This window comes from Protomyctophum parallelum (genome assembly GCF_964188405.1).
Source record: "Protomyctophum parallelum genome assembly, chromosome: 2".
In the NCBI taxonomy this organism is placed as follows: Eukaryota; Metazoa; Chordata; class Actinopteri; order Myctophiformes; family Myctophidae; genus Protomyctophum; species Protomyctophum parallelum.
The window spans coordinates 26986545-27000318 of NC_139699.1; the positions used below are offsets into that span (position 1 = coordinate 26986545).

General features: G+C 43.6%; 1 protein-coding gene across 2 annotated transcripts in view; it reads left to right on the forward strand.

The window, feature by feature from the left end:
• The first annotated feature begins 2743 nt into the window (after positions 1–2743).
• Positions 2744–13774, forward strand: part of LOC310855104 (synaptosomal-associated protein 25-B-like) — a 68076-nt gene continuing 57045 nt past the window's right edge. For both annotated transcript variants that reach the window (XM_083759993.1, XM_083759994.1), the window contains exon 1: positions 2744–2829. The gene's annotated coding sequence lies outside the window, so the exon portion shown is untranslated. The remainder of the gene's footprint in view (positions 2830–13774) is intronic.

A 13774-nucleotide genomic window follows, 5' to 3' on the forward strand; every position in this document is an offset into this window, starting at 1 on the left:
ACATTTGTTCAACATCAATGGTCTCCACATCTCTCCAGCTCTTTAATGAACAGAAAACACATTTCCAGGCGTCGCATAGGCTCTGATGCAGTCTGACAGCCTCAGGGTCTCGGGATGGATTCCGGAGCCCGTGGACCTTTGCTGTGTGGTCTTAATCCAGAGTGATTTATAGTAAGCAAGGTAAGCACAAGGTCAAAAGATAAAATGCACAGCAATAGTAATCCACAGTAGGATAATGTAGGAAAACCAAGAAACTTTCCTGGCAAAATATATATAAATAAAATAAATCACACTATAGGATTCAAATGGCATTTGTCTACATAACATGGTAGCTAAAGTAGTAAAGTATCTTCAGATTGGAACGATTGGGAGTGAGTCTGCAACTCTGCACACACACACACACGCACACACGCACACACACACACACACACACACACACACACACACATATTTGATAGGGGAAAGGAGGGCTCCGACACAAATCAATCAATATTTACATTTTACAAGCAATTTTACAGAAAAAACAAGTGCAAAGTCGCTTATAATAAGCAGATATGGCAACACTGGTTGAGACTAGATAAATAGAGTATTTCTTGGCTTCTCAGAAATGGGACCACTATAGTTTTGTTTTTGTTTGTTTGTTTTTACAGCATCCAAGAGTGATGCTGGGCCGGGGATTCGACTTTCATTTTCTCACTGCTGTTTTCCTGCTCTGGCCCGTCTCTCCTGCCAGGCCTGTCTGACTCATCGCCAACACACACACAGGACAACGCTGAGACAAACAGCTGACGAGACAGGGCTGCCCACGCCTCACCACAACGCATCTCAAATGACACTGAGGTGTTAGGGCATGCAGAGAGAGGGGGGGATGGAATGCTATGCTAGTAGTCAGAGAGAGAGAGAGAGAAATATGGCACAGATATATAGGTACAGTAAGGTGAGACAGAGAACTATACAGAGTCAAAGACAAAAACAAGACATGCAGACAAATACAGTACACTCTTTTTTTGTTCCTTTCTATTATGTATTAAATATTTTCTCAGTATTTTGTGAATACATTTGCTTGGACTTCAAAGTACAATTTAGCCTATACCTTCATCCATTTAAAGGTTCAAAGTTATTTATTTAATTTTATATATATATATATATATATATATATATATATATATATATATGTTTTGACTGGCAGAGGTCTGAATTAAGCCATATCAGTATGAAGTCAGACAGACTGGCAGACTGCACTCTTTGAAGTAGCTTTGTGGGTCATTTCCAGATCCTACATCTGGGAAGATAGAGATATGCAGCCACAAAGAGGATGGTATGAATGACCTTTTTCTTTCTTTCATTCTAAGGCTGTAAATGTTATTATTTCAATTATGCAAACTGCCATAAACAAATCATAAAATAAAAATAAAAAAAACGAATCCTCTACTGTCTAGCCTGCCAATTTTTATTGATACAGCCTGTTCCAATTTTTCGTTTACTTTTTTTCTGATTGCCTGATTATATTAAATGTGCCTCTCTCTTTGGCTCTTGCCTTTGCCCATCCATGAGTGGTTCTAAAACCTTTAAGCTTTTCATGTCAAGGACCCCCAAATTGATGTATTTTGCACCAGATCCCCATCTGAAAATGTTTTGTGCCAGGGACAGAAGAGAAGATTTGTGTTTAAAAACACAACATTTTTCAAAAAGTTTCAAAAAACTTACAAAAATAAGAAAAATAGCAGATGTGCAAGATCGCTGTGAGCTATCTGCTATTCTTTTTATTATAAAACATTACATTAGGATAATTAAAATGTATGGATAAAGGGGTTCTGTCACAGTAGCAGAATGTACAGTAACTAGATAAAGTGCCCCTCGGGGCACAGGTCTCCACCAGGGCAGGTCAGGTTGTGGCCTCCTGGTGGCGCTAATAGGCCAATGTGAAAAGGGTGCCATTTCTTCTTATGTCTTGGATGGCAATTGGGTGATATGAGGCATTTTGTTCCAAAAATTGAAATTGGAAAAGTCCACCTGCTGGTGGCGCTATAACAGGCCAATGTTAAAAGGGTGGGATATATTCCTCAGCCTAGTAGGAAAGTCTGTGAAAGATTTCACGTACATTGCACCGTTACGGTGCCGGAGATTAGCTGGTAACAGACAGACGGACACACAGATGGACGGACGGACACACACACACACACACACACACACACACACACACACACACACACACACACAGACACACGGACGGAGTGCAAAACATACTCTCTCCCCATGACTTCGGCCTGGTGGAGTCAATGAACCCAAAGAATGCACATATCATGTATAGCAGTAGTTCTCAGGGTCAGGGTCTTGTGGGGTTTCCAGGGGGTCCCCAGCTACATGGGTTAACATTTGAACCTGGTTTTGCACACACACGCACACACACACACACACACACACACACACACACACACACACACACACACACAAACAATCATGCTATACATGATTCCATTTGTATAGTTTATATTCTCAATATTGTAAAGCGAGTACACATAGCTACATATTCTTCTTCTTCTTCTTGGACCGACAATCTTGCAGACAATTAATAAAATTGCCCGTTGGCCATTCTCCTATACCTCAATCAAAGCAATCATATCTTTCATGAATCAAAATACCTCTGCTCTGACGATGTTATCTGAGGGCGCGGACATTTTGAAGAGGGCGGAGTCTGTCGAGTGTGGGATGGTTCTTCTCCACTGAAAGGGACATTCCGTTTGAAGCGAGCACTGCAGTAGGAAGAGGCGCTGGAGACATTTTTAAGCCCTGATTCGACGACGACGGTCCTGTGAAAAACTACTCAGGGTAAGGTCTTCTATGGCTCTCTTTTCCTCAATTAGAACGCAGTTTAAAATAATTTCAACTCTCGATCTGCCAGAGAGTCTGACTTTGATCGTCTAGTTCTTCGGTCGTCGTATTTTTAAGTCAATTATTTTAACCTTCATCATCATGAGTAGTTGCTTTATAAACAATTGCAAGACTTATGGGCTGTCCTTTCAATTTGCTTTTTTTTTTTTTAATAGAACGGTATCTAGGTTGTACAAATGCTTCTTAACCTAAAACGTGCGAATAGTAGCGAAAGGCAGTTGGTGAAACATATTTCTCTCGTACCGTGCTGCATGGTTTAATTCCCTGCAAAGCCAGCGGGCTTATCATGTGCTGTTGCAGTGGGCTTCGGTTCAGCACCAGGGACAGCGCATGATGCGCATTTCAGCCTCGTTACAACAACGAGTTGGACTGGAACAAATCACGGCAAAGACAGGACACTGTCTCCAGAACACACTGAGATCAAGCTTTAGGCTACCTTTGGGACATTATCACGTGCTTTTTTTGGTGTGTCCTCCCTGAATAAAGATATGCTGCATCTTGGAATTCTCTCTCTCTCTCTCTCTCTCTCTCTCTCTCTCTCTCTCTCTCTCTCTCTCTCTCTCTCTCTCTCTCTTCAGTCGGGGTGGTGTGGGGGTTTGATACGTGAGGATTCTTGTGAGTCTGACACTGGCCTGTAGAATAGAAAGTAACGTTGTGTCAAGTAGATTCAAGTGTCTGTGTCACCTTATCAACTGCAAAGGAAAATATCAGTTTTTTGTTAGCCCTCTTTTCCAATCAGCTTGTTGCAATCAATCTGTTGTGCTGCTCAGATTTGGGCAATAGGTACAAATAATAATAATGTCAGCGCTCATCCGGCCAACATGGCAAACAAGAGAAAGTGGTTGTTTGTTAAGTGCGCCATTTGAATTGTGGGCCTTATACTGTATATACTATAGAGTGGGCTGATTGCCAACTGCCAAGGTGGATAGAAGTCTGTTTGTCTGTCTGTTCCTCTCTACTTTTGAATATGGGAGACAGTTTAGTCGGTTTTCACAGAGACAGACTGCAATTCCCAGAAAACACCAACAGGGTCGCTACAATATGGTGCTAGAGAGAGCCTGGGAAAGACTGTGGGCAAAGGCATGTGACGCAGGTCTTCTTCAGGCAGAATGGGAACTGCAGCTATGCTGTTGTTGACACAACTATCTGGTCGACTAACCAGTGCAGCCCAGAGTTTAGAGGCATTTCATTAGCCCTATGGGTCTGCTAAGTGTCAGAGCAGAAAAGGACTCAGCTGATTTAAACAGATCAATAGTGTTTTTATCTAAACAGCGAGGCTGTGATATTTTGTAGGATAGCCCATTCAAATAGGGAAAGCATCTGTGTCATTTTAGATTTTTCCCCCTGCATTTGGTATTCAAAAATAGCTGATGTACAAGTGCCTTGCTGTAAACTTGTACATCTTCTATTTTTAGAAAATCTTGAATCTTGTGAGAGAGCGACTGATTTAGGAGGAATTTGTAGAATCGATCTCAGGTCTTAATGGGTTAAAGGGCAAGTTTTCAATTGCGGGAGTTATTATTATTATTATTATCATTTATTTCTATTCTATAATGCTGCACATGTTTGTGTATGATGAGGTTCTCTGCCAGCCTTTATAGGCAAATGATGATTCATTACTCCGAGGTCATTTGACAAATCCTTGGTTGGTTGGTGGTTGCATCATCAAAGTAGCTCCAAGCCCTCTTGGAATGAAAGTGTGCACAAGTCGCCAATAGGATGCAGGTAAACGGTAATTCTGAGTTTCATGTTAAAATCAGAGAGTGTAGACAAAAAACAAATGCCCTGTGCTGAGTCTAACAGAGAGCTTCACTGGAACAATTGCAGTGAAAATGCTAGATATCCGCCTACAGTACTTGGACCTGTTTTTTGGTATAGGCCTATACCTTTGTGCAGCAGGCATCTGATGAATTGAAAATGTAGACCCTATTGTAAACAAGTGTAATGCTTTATCATGGTGTCGTCCACAGTAACCGTACTGTTACTACAATTTTCAATCAATCAAGGGGCGCCCACTGGCCAGGTGGTTTGGGTCGCGTGTGAGCTCTGGCCTGGCGGCGCGTCGCGTGTTCGAGTCCCGTTCATGACGACCTTTGCTGCGTGTCTCTCCCCCTCTTCCTCCCACTTTCCTGTCTGTCTTTACTAATAACTATCAATAGAGGAAAAAAGCCAAAAACTAATCTTAAAAATCAATCAATCAATCAGGCAGTGATGCATCTTTCAGTTTAGGAAACATGATAAACAGTCACTGTTGAAAATCTCACCCTCAAAGAATTTACACCGACCTCAAAACATTTAAATGCTGCATCATAGCACAACCCCCACACTCTGCATGCATCGCCATACCTCAACCACTCCATCCAACCTTAGAACTCCATACTTTCTCTGTCATCAACCCCTGACCTCAAACTACTGAATCAAACCCTGTGCAGCCTTTAATATTGAACCATTCCAACCCCCCCCCCCCCCCCCCCTATTACAGCGGTCCTTAAATTTGTTCATGTCAAGGACCCCCAATAATTTTTTTAATAGGCTGATGCACACCTCAAAGGTTAGTGACAGCTATGTAGGACAACCAGGAAGTTATAAATGTTCAGAAAGGGATCATGATATCAGATCAAAGAAAAATTACCCCTAAAATGAATAAAATACAAATGTATTTGGCTGCAGACCCCCCCCATTAAAAAGAAATGTGCGGCCTGGGCCATGGCTCAGTGGTCCAGGCACCTTGGCTGGTAATCCAGTCTGTCAGTGTTCGACTTCCGATCCCGACGGCCTTTACTGCATGTCACTCCCCCATCTCTCTCCCCATTTCCTGTCAGCCTACTGTCTGTCCCTCCATAAAGAATATAAAATAAAGGCGAAAGCCACAAAAAAACTATAGAAAAAGAAATGTGCCAGGGACCTCCAGAATCAAAGACTATACTAAATATATCATAAAATCCCCAACCTCAACTCCGTACTAATCAACCTCAAATTCTGCATCAAACCCCACTCCCCAAACTGTGTAGTCAATCCTAACCTCAACCACGTCTTCAAGTTCAAACCCCCTACCTCTTAAACACTGCATTAAATCCCATCCCCCAAACTCTGCAGAAAACCCCCAACAGAAACGCTATCAAATTCCCAACAGAAGCACTGTATCAAACCCCCATCCTCTCCAACACTGTATCAAACCCCCAACCTCAAATACTGCATCAGACCCCAAACAGAAACACTGTATCAAACCCCCAACCTCAAATACTGCATCAGACCCCAAACAGAAACACTGTATCAAACCCCCAACCTCAAATACTGCATCAGACCCCAAACAGAAACACTGTATCAAACCCCCAACCTCAAATACTGCATCAGACCCCAAACAGAAACACTGTATCAAACCCCCAACCTCAAATACTGCATCAGACCCCAAACAGAAACACTGTATCAAACCCCCCAACCTCACATACTGTATCAAACCCCCAACCCAAAATGCTGCATCAAACCCCATCTTTAAATGCTGCATCAACAACACCCCACCCCAAACTCTGCACCAAACACCAAACCTAAAATAATGCACCAAACCCCCCAACCTAAAATCCTGTATCAAACCCCAACCTCCTCAAATACTGCATCAAACCCCAACCTCAGATGCTGCGTCACACACCACCCCTGAACAGCACTGCATAAAACTCCAACCTAGAATGCTGCATCGCACCCCACCCCCAAACTCTGCAACCAAATCCAGCCTCAAATACTGCATCTACCGTAACCACAGCCTCAAAACACCAAGCAAAACGCAGCCTCAAATACTGCCTTCACCACCACCCCCACCACACCCCACCCCACCTACTACAATGCCTTAGCACCATGCCGGGACTCATGCACACGCACACACACACACACACACGCACCGACGCATGCATGTATGTACGCCGTCGCACACACATGCACAGGCAGGACAGGAACCTTTTTTTATTATTTCTTTGCTAATGACCTAGTCTCACTCCCAGGGATCAATCAAGTTTTATCTTATCCCATTAGCAATCATTATGTAGCGTGTGCGCACGCGCGTGCATGCGTGCATACGTGTGTGTGTGTGTGTGTGTGTGTGTGTGTGTGTGTGTGTGTGTGTGTGTGTGTGCGTGTGCGTGTGCGTGTGTGCATGTGCGTGCGTGTGTGTCATTGTGTAAGCTTATACTTTCAGCACTTTTCTCCAGTGTGTAAACAAAGAACCAACTAGAAAAAGTGCCCCTCGGGGCACAGGTCTCCAGGCCAGGTCAGGTTGTGGCCTCCTGGAGGCATTTTGTTCCAAAAATGTGTTTTGCAAAAATCCACCTGTTGGTGGCGCTATAACAGGCCGTTCTGGAAAGTTTGGGGCAGAGGTTCATCGTTGGCATCCAGGGAGTGTGTGTGCAAAATGTGGCATCAACCGGGTTAACGGTGCATGCCGGAGATTAGCTGTTCACAGACAGACGGACACACGGACTGACGGACGGACACGGAGTGCAAAACATACTCTCTCCCCATGCCTTCGGCCTGGTGGAGACAATTACAGTATAGGCTATATTACAAAGTAATGTAGCAAAGTCCGATATGTATTGAATGCGACATTCTTCCAAATGGATGTCCAAAACAGTTTTCTTTTTTTTCTTAAACTTTTTTCTTAACCATTTTAAACATGCCTGTATCCATCCATATGTACTAGAAACATCTAATATTGAATGCAACATACAGTTTAATATCTTACTGATATTACTGATCAATAATTCCAAGCATCTGATACCAATCAGTGCAACCCAAGACAACAGAGTGTTATTACTCCCACGCACGCACGCAGACACACACACACACACACACACACACACACACACACACACACACACACACACACACACACACACACACACACACACACACACACACACACACACACACACATCTGAGGCCCGTGACAGAGGTTTGTTTTCGGAGAAGCCATCAGAATGTGATCCTCCTCCCTCGCCTCTCTCACCCACCATTGATCTGAATGACAGTGCACAACACAGCAGCGGTAAGCTGATCTCCATCTGTAGACAGTCTGGAGCAGCGCCCAGGACAGCTCACCCCCAAAGGCAAGGGCACAGCATGGATGGATCCATCCATCCATCCATCCATCCATCAATCCATCCATCCAACTATCTCCATTGATCCATTGATCAGTCGATCACGCACGCACGCCACGCACGTGTGTGTGTGTGTGTGTGCGCGTAGGGGTGGGGTAGAGCGTAAAGAGAGAGAAAAGCTGAGTGAGGAAATACCAGAGAGAGAGAAATGAGAGCGAGACGTAGAGGAGGGAGGAGGGAGGGGGCGTTATGCAAGTGATCCTTACCTTCTGCTGCAGAGGTTGCTGCTATTGTACGTGCACCCACACACACACACACAAACACACACACACACACACACACACGCACACACACAGCTGATCAATATGAGATTAGGGTGCTGTGCTGATCTGTATTTCCTCGGTCTTATGTTTAACAGCATGATGTTCTTTACTGGTCAGTTCTTTGCTGTGCTGTTTTCTTTTACATATATTTCTGGGGCTATAGACCAATTATCTGTTTACAAACATTGGGACTGTTTCGGTTTCATGTAATCAATTCCCAACAATTCCCAACAGATATCCAAACCTGTTGTTTTGGGGAGCGCTGGTTTCAGTGCATTCAACCTCCTCTTGTGAGTTGGCTAGTGAGATGCACCCTAGGAGACATTTATACTTCAAAGCCCGACAGTATTGCGCACAGAGAACAGCTGATATACAAGCTCACGTCGCATCGCAGATGCGACCGGTTGTGAGCGTAGAGGTCTGCGTGCGTGACACCATCGCAGGACGAAGCATGAATTATACTTGATGGGCTGCAGGTGTGCGTGCAGCAGTGCACAAATAGGCTCTGCTGCCGTGATGTTCATGAGCGTACCTCCCGTTCTTATGACTGGAGGTGTGGTTTTGAGGACAACTGTTTTGAATTGCTGTTATGGTTCAAACACAACAGAAACCAAGGATTATATATTTCAAGGGCGAGAGATCACAATAAAAATCCTAATCATTCTTCCTCCACACTGGGAGAAAAACAGCATCTGAAAGTTTGATGGGGCATTTTTTACACAGGAGTGCAGTTAGAACTTTTCCATTGCATCTTATGAGAGGAAGGGTTCTTGTGCTGCCGCTATGCACGCGCATGCTGGTGCTTATCAGTGCGACGTTGTCTGTTAAGTGTTTATTCTGCCTTTATTTGGACTAGAGCGGTGCCCGTTGGGCACTGGCCTACTTGGAACAATTTGCAAGTTAGAAATTAATGCCTATGTCCCTTTTATGCCCATATATTGCCCCTGTTATTTTTCAGGCATGCCCACATATGTAGTATATGCAGATGTCAGAACAACATTGTGATGTCAGAACAGGCCATCTCCATACTATGGAGATGTCCAGAGCCCGGGCAGAGGCTTTTGTGACGGTTCTGGACAACCGGCGATCCGACACCAGGCACTGCACTGAGCTCCCTGTGGTGGTGTCGAACGTGTGTGCCAAATTTAAGTCGGTGGGGTGAACGGTTCTTGAGTTACAGTATGTGGATTACAATAATACGCATCAACGGTCGTCAGGCTTGGTAATAACTCGCTGTCAGGCTGCATTAGAGCCTATGTGGTAATTGTGGTATGCACCTTAAACGCTAGGCCAACCGCCCCTTGCCACACTGTTTTCTGAACTGTTCTGTGCCATTCTCTTCTAGCATCGGAGGGAAAGCCAGTGGGAAGGAAGGGTTAATATGTCGTCTTAGCAATAAACCTCCTGCTGGGGGGAAAGGGATTTTCTTTTTCTTGGAACATACAATATAGCCTACAGTCTTGACTTTGGAATAATAACATTTATTTTAAACAAGGGAGGCTAATTGGCAAAATGACATGATCTGCTCTGTTCAGTGTAGCGCCTGCGTGTATGTGTTTGGTTGAGGACTACTAGTGGCACAGATTAGTAGTGGCTCTTTATCCCCAGTGAATGGCACACTGGCTTTACTAGCTCTAATCCCTCCGGGGAGAGATGATTGCTTTGAATCTCCTGTACACTACCAAGCTCCGTTCTGCCTCGACACTTCCTCCCCCACTCACCCTCTCTGTGTATCTGACCGTTCCGTACCGCCCCCCCCCCTGTTCATCTGGCTCCGCTGGTTGGCTCTCTCTCTCTCTCGCTGGGCGTTGTTACCTTCCCTTAAGGCCTATTCACTCCAGTTTTAGGTGATAAGGTGACTACCAAAACGGTTGTTAGTAAAAACAGAGATGTGTTCGGTGTGCAGTGAGTTGCTTATCACCGCGGCGTGACGTCATGTTGTAGTTTTCCCAACCACCGTGGTGGTCCCCTTATCACCTAAAACTGGAGTATATAGGCCTTTCCTTTGCCTTATTTAATATCTGAGGTATAGCTACTGTACCTACCACAATCAATCAATACATCCCTTTTATTTTATAGTGACCATGACAAATCATGAGAGGTTCATCTCAAGACGCTTTATATGTAACGCAGGTTGAGAGTAACAGCACCACTTCCCTTAAGGAGAGGAGCCAAACCGAGTTCCTGTCTCTCCACGAGGAGGTGGTGCCCCCAGAGGCTAAAATAGAGGGGGGGATATTACCAAATGCGTTCCAAGATTAGGTTGAGAGTGACCATGCTCTACTGAGAGACCAGAACATGAACCACATGAACAAGTCCTGGCCAAAACTACCCTTTAAACGGGAAGAGGTGGCATCATCTGCCTTGACCTAGAGAGAGAGAGAAAGAGAGAGAGATATCGTCAGCCTACACACACAAAGATGCGAAGCAACAATAGCAACATTTATATTTATAATAACACTATACTACCATTCTGCTGCCAAACTCCAAGAAGCATCTTCATTCCGCTAGCTTCCTGTCTGTCTGTCTGTCTGTCTGTCTGTCTGTCTGTCTGTCTGTCTGTCTGTCTGTCTGTCTGTCTGTCTGTCTGTCTGTCTGTCTGTCTGTCTGTCTGTCTGTCTGTCTGTCTGTCTGTCTGTCTGTCTAAGGGTTAATTAAGTCTGTGTGTGTCTGTGTGCGTATACCTACCTGGTGCCCTTACATTCTATCTACGTCTGTCTGTCTGTGTGTCTGTCTGTTCCTCTCTACTTTTGAATATGGGAGACAGTCGACCATTTCTTTTTTGGTTTTAGTCGGTTTTCACAGAGACAGACTGCAATTCCTAGAAAACACCAACATCACAGCATTATATAACCAGGACATGTAGCAATCTGCTACTGTATATCATCCTTGTTTATTACATGGAATGCTGTGGTAATTTATGGCAACCCCTATAAGTGCAGAATGGATACATTATCAATTAATGATTTGTTTGTACTAGTATGTCTAGTATTTCTGTATGTATTTTATTTACAGTTTTTTTATGTTATCCCAGAATCATTATAAATGAGGGTGGTCCCCTCCTCAGTGTGTGGGCTTTCTATCCGTGGAACCCCAAAATGGTCGACACGGCTATGCCTATTAGGAATGTGATGACATGTTGTTATTTGTTGTTAAATGTCATTCGTTTTATGACTAGGACACTGTGTTTTTCCAGAGCAGATGTCTCTATGTGTCTCTTCAGTGTCTCCCTGGGGAGCGGCCATATTGTCCCGGCAGGCATGCTGCATGTTGACTTGGGACTGTTATCTCATGAATCCCTTGTCCTGTCCTTCGCCCACATTCCTCCACAGGCTGCCTGGCAACAAAACAGCAGCATCTTATACTCCAAAATAGTCCTTGATCTAATTCTAGCCTAGATTTTATTATGAGGAAAGTCGTTCAATCAGCTTGTTCAAGGACCTCAGAATGTGCCCTGTGCTGGGTTCAAATCACTCTCAATCTCGTATGTCTCACCCCATGTTTCTCTCTATTGTACTATAATAAATCAGATGTGACTTATAATTGAATATGGACATGTATTACTTAATTTTCAGTTTTTTGTAGTACACTTATACTTAAAGGACTGCAACTCCCATGAGTCATGCTTTGGTTTAGGTGTGACGCATTCATCAATCAAGGGATGACACCCTGAACCTTCATATTGCTCTATGCCTGAAGGTCTATGATCTATCACAGTTGTGTCTCTTTTTAATTGTTCAGCTTTTTGTTTTAAATTGAATAGAGAACGTGAATTAAGCAGACAGATATTGTAGATAGTGATGAAGACAAAATGAAAGAGCAACAACAATTCAGAGAGAAAGAGAGTGTAGAAGGAGATTGTAATTTAGGCTAAGCATCCAATCACTGATGAGGTATAAACACCTTGAAGGACTTTGACCCAACCGTATTAATATTAAGTGTTTTGTTTCAAACAGCTTAATAGTGAAAAGGGTGGGGAGCTATAGTGGCCCCCTGGGGACCAGCATCCATCCTCTTACTTCTAAAAGGTCACTTGTGAAGAACACGGTTGTTTATCCCAGAAGATCACCGGTCCAGTTAACACCTGTCCATTGATGGTGTCATGTCAAATAGCCTCTTAAGACAATAAGACCTGACGCCGATTCTATACAAATGCCTTCTAAATCAGTAGTTCTCAAACTTTTTCATGTCAAGAACCCCCAAAATGATATGCATTAATTTGGCCGCAGAGCCCCCATCTGAAAATGTTTTGTGCCAGGGATCCCCAGAGGATAAGTTCAGAAGCCCGCATGCCGTGCTCATGTGAGCTTTATCTGCTTTTTATCTGCTGTTTTTGAGAACCACCGTTCTAAACCAATGTTCTATTTTCTGAAAAAAACATGTTGCTATATAAATATATATATATATATAGCTAAATTATAAAATGACACGTATGCTTTCCCAGTTTGAATAGGTTAATAAAGACAATAAGGGCCGGTATTAGAAATGCATGGCATTTATTTATTTTTGCCCCCCTGAAATTAAAGGGAAGAGGAATATTATTTTCTGTAATATTTTCAGCTGAACCTACTTTTAATTTACCATTTCAGGTTTAGATCTTTCCTTAAGACTAGACAATTCTATAAACTAGGCACAGCAGATTCTGACAAAGAATCTTTTATTTTTTAATTTGTTCTCAATTGTAAAATGCCTCTAGATTAAAAAAAGATGGGTACAGAATTAGCTGCTGTGAACTGTGTATTCCTATGTGTGCATAGTGATGTTCCTGTATCCCATTTCTTCATTCTGCTTTCCAGATATAGCTCAACACAGAACCATGTGTCGCCATTTCCCCCACAGCCAGCCATATGTGCAGCTGTTTTATGTTACTGGACGAGTTCATTCAAATCTAAAGAAAACATTGCTTACTTTCTACAGGCCCGCTTTGAAGCCACTTTTTCGGCGAATTCAAATCCACCATCTTGAACTTTCCGGTCCTGAAAAGCGACCGGAAGTGACTGCTATTGGATGCAACCATAGCGAGGCCGGGTCTTCTTCACTCGGTAGAACCAGAGCCATAGAATAGAATAGAGTTACGACAACTCCGTTCACTTCATGGGTCCAGGCTCTTCTACATAGACTTCTATTGAAAAGGGACAACCGGAAGTTTACAGAATGCATTGGAGTCTATGGGCTCGCGCGAGTACATGAACCACGTGATCAGGCTGTTTTCTGCCCCCTCAATGTCGTAACTCTGTCTTACTCTATGGCTCTGGGTAGAACCAGCTAGCAGCTAGAAGCCTTAGCTGCTAAAGTCCGGCCCAAACCTCATTCACTTGAATGGAGTAAAAATAAAAATGCTTCTGCAGCCAACATCTGCAGGGTCATTAATCAGAACAGCATGCGGATAATAGCAGAGCTTCATGCCGGCCGTTTTGTAACAGTCAAAACAGAGGCTCTCTGCAGGAGTGTGCTCATTTAGTTCAATTCTGTGAT